Source organism: Carlito syrichta, unplaced genomic scaffold (genome assembly GCF_000164805.1).
Source record: "Carlito syrichta isolate Samal-C Ts95f unplaced genomic scaffold, Tarsius_syrichta-2.0.1 Scaffold316469, whole genome shotgun sequence".
Taxonomy (NCBI): Eukaryota; Metazoa; Chordata; class Mammalia; order Primates; family Tarsiidae; genus Carlito; species Carlito syrichta.
The window spans coordinates 960,172-964,211 of NW_007260565.1; positions in this window are offsets into that span (position 1 = coordinate 960,172).

The window sequence follows — 4,040 nt, forward strand, 5'->3', positions numbered from 1 at the left end:
TAGGAGTCTCACTCTGTCGCCCAAGCTGTAGTGCAGTGGCATGCTCACAGCCACCGCAGGCTCAACCTGCTGAGCTCAGGCAATCCTTCCATCTCAGCCTTCCAAGTAGCTGGAACTACAGGCACATGCTATCACACTTGGCTAATTTTTTGATTTATTATAGAGATGAGGTCTCGCCGAGTTGCCCAGGCTGATCTCGAACCCATGGGCTCAGGCAATCCTCTCACCTTGGCCTCCAAAGTGCTGGGATTATAGGTGTGAGCCACCTCGCCCAGTCTAATTTTTCTTTTTTAAAGTGAGGAATCAAGACTATGAAACCTAACTTAAAAAAAAGGAACAAAACTATGTTTCAGTCTGACTCAGACACCTGCAATACTCATGCTTCCAGGGCTGATAGGGAGAAGAAGCCCTCCGAAGACCCCTCTGCAACCTGCCTGGCGCAGCAGAGCCTAGCCAGCCGTTCATGAGTGCAAGGCCCCCAGTTGCAGAGGTGCAGACTGAGACTCCAGTTCCCATCTTGCACCCGGAGCCCGGGCTGGAGAAGCAGGCTCATTACAGAGGCAATTACCGGCACACACAGTTCAGAACCCATCAGCGGTGCCTGCACGGAGGGGAGTATCTGCCCAGGTCCTGAGGGACCGGTGGGAGGTGGGTGGCGCCGGAGCAGGGCTGAATGGGGAGGCTTCGAGCCTGCGTGGAAACCCAAGGCGCTCTCCGGCTCACACAGAGGTCACCGTCGCTTCTTGCCTTTCCCTCCTGGAATCTCAAGGGAATTGGGGCCACAAATTTCTCCCTTTCTGTTAACAAACTTCAACAAAACTTTCATTAGAAAACATAGGTGTGAGAAGGGTGTGGTGGCTCAAGCCTGTCATCCCAGCACTTTGGGAGGCTGAGGTGAGAGGACTGCCTGAGCTCAGGGGTTCGAGACCAGCCTGGGCAACTTGGTGAGACTCTTTCTCTACCATAAATCAAAAAACAAGGCATGGTAACACACACCTGTAGTTCCAGCTACTTGGAAGGCTGAGGCAGAAGGATAGCCTGAGCCCAGCAGGTCGAGGCTACAGTGGCTGTGAGTGTGCCACTGTACTCTAGCCCGGGCAAGAGTGAGACTCTGACTCAAAAAAAGAAAGAAAGAAAGAAAGAAAATACAGGTGTGTACAATCTATGACTTCTGGGTCCCTTTCCCTGGGCACCAAGTGGCTGACCAGACTGCCCCCCCCCCCCCCCCCCGCCTTGTTTCTCTAGCCTCTGCCCTTGTATATCCTGAAGCCTGTGGCCTTGTCCACCTGGCAGCAAAAGTCCATCATTTCTCCAGCACCAAAGGACCTATGCCATCGTGGCTCACAGGGTGAAAGGGGTGGCTGCCCTTCAGAAAAAGGAACTTAAGAGTTGGAAGGGCAGGTGGGCAGCACCCAGGTAGCCCGGGACACACCCCAACCTGGGAGCCCTGCCTCTGGGCAGAGGGAGAGGAGCTGGCCAGACCCTCCCTGCTCTTATCTTCAGTCCAAAATTCACGGGCAGCTTCCGCTTCTCTCCACCCAGCTTCTGGGGCCCTTCCTTCTCTGCAAGCTAACTAGCACAGCCACTGCCCAGTCCAGGAGGAGGAGAAGGCGGGAGACCAGAGGGGAAATGGTGGAAACAGCCCTGTATCCATGGCTTGTAACCACGGCAGGTGCTATCAGTAACCTGATTATTTTACAACTGGGGTCAATTTCTCTGGAACTGGGTTCCTGGTGCCTCTGAAGTTGAGCCATTTGCATCCTCCAGGACTTGGGATCCTGGAGCGTGCCTCACACAACATTTTCCAGGCCTTTCCTCAGAGCTGTAACTCTATCTCTACCGCTTGCTTGAGAAAAAAAAAGGAGGAAGATTTGCTGAGAGCATACGGCCATTGTAAGCCATAAGCCCTGACTGGAGCCCTGGGTGTGCGTTTCAGAGGCGGGCGGGGGCAGGGATGGATGTGCAGGGGATGTTTCTGGGCCAGGGAGGAAACAGACCCCTCTCTGCACACCCCTGGATCTGTTCCCCAGGAGCCAGAAAGAACACCGGGCTCGGGCAGTGGCCCCTGTGCCAGCTCTCGCCCAAGCAGGTGGGCACCAGGACGCAGAAGGTGCGGCAGCTTCTCAGCCTCCTGGAGCACCTGCAGGCCCCTTCCAGGCCTGGAAATTCTCTGGTGATTCTTCCCTTGTCTCCACGTCAGCGAGCATTACACACACAGCCTTCTGAGCATGCCAAGGAGGTGCTGAACCGCATTCGACCCCAACATAACCACTCTAGTCCATCGGAAGGCTCGCTAATGGAAGGTGAAACCCCCAGGATCTAAGGCAACAAGAGTGCAAAGCCCCATTGTGAAGGGGCCGCACAAACGGACATGAGGGTGGTCTGAGCCACAGCCCCTAGGAACAGTGGGGTCCCAAGGCTGGGGCTTCATGCCACATCCCAAGCCCACCTGGCCACCAGGGGAGGAGGTGAGTCCCCGGGACCCCCCTCCTGATCCCATTCCTTCCTGCTAGCGCACCTCCCCTGCTCACTAGCCATGCAAGCCCAAGCTCTTCTGGGAAAGGGGACACGGGAAGGGTGGAGACACGGCCAATCACCCACTACACTTTGGGTATTCTCCTTCTCTCTCTCACAGTGCCCTTCGGAAGCAGACTCTCACACACATGTGGATGCTGTTGTCCGTGCTGTCACGGATGCCTGGATGCTGGGAGTGAGCGTGTTCAACGCCTTCCCACTAGCGTATCCGCGTAAAACAAGCTTTTGTTCCTAAGCAAAGGCAACTGGCTGTTTTCCCAGCATTCCTCACCACGTGGGCCTCACTGATGCCCCCCAGCCCCTGCTATTACCCAGGGGGTCTCTAAAGGGCGGCTGAAGGGATGAACCTCAGTAGACAGGGTTCTTCCAGCCCAAAGGAGGACAGGAAGGGAACCACTCTGAGCTAACCCCTGCAGGACTGTTCTTCCAGAAAGAACCCAGACATGACAGAAAAAGTTCTTGAGCAACTCAGAGGCAGTCCAGCTCCACAAAGCCCAGGGTGACCGCCACAGGAGGAGCGCCCCAGAGTCAGCCTTCTCAGCAGGAAGGCCCTGAGTGCTCTGTTCCCACTGGTCAGCGGGAAGGTCCCAAATGGGGTCCTGCCGCCCAGCCAGTGGGCAGTAGGTGTTGGGCAGGGGCTGCCTTAGAGTCTGCCCTGTAAGACAAGCCCAGGCTGACCTGGTTGAGGCAGGAGCTGGACATTATTCAAGGACACACCGAGGCCCTAATGGCTTTCCAGTGAAGGGGCAATTTGCTACCTGGGGGTCCTGGGCCATGAACGGGCTTTCTCCCAGACAGTCCGGAAACTGTGTGTTTCAGGGGTCAAGATGGGCCTGGTCTATCCACAGACGGTTCTCCCCAGAAGAACAAGGAGAGCCCCCAAACACCTCTCCCCACATCCCCCCTCGTGTGTGCGCAGGAGGGGGCAGGCTGGGGTTGCCAGCTGATTCTGGGATAAGTAGGGCTTTATCTCAAGGGAGAATCTATTTCGAGCCACAATCCTTCTCAGAAAGAGGAGGAAATCACAGAGTCCAAACACCATTTCAGGTGAAATCAGGAGGTTATTCATCTCCCCTCAGAGCAGACAGAAAGAAAAATCAATGTTTCAGAGGGGGAAAAAGGTTCCATTTGAATTAATGGGTTTGTGGCTTCCCATTGATCTGCGCCTCTTCACACTTTCTTTTTGTGCTTTTGTGCTCTTGGGGAGAGGGGAGGGAGCAGGGAATGGGGAGGAGGGGGCTGGGCCTCCCAAGGAAAGGACGGTCTAACCTTAACCTTTCTCCGGGAATAATGCTAATTAGCGAGGCTTAATGAGAACTTCCCCCAGGAAGCGCGGCCCGGTAGGGGCGACCGGACTCGGGCAAGCGCAGCTCCGGGTGGGAGCGGGGTCACTCCTGCACCCGAGCGGCTGGAATAAAAATGCGGACCGCACTCCCCCGCCTCTCCAGCCAGAGGAGGACGAGGTGGGGGGAGAGCAGCGGACGGAGGTGCAAATCCAACTCAAC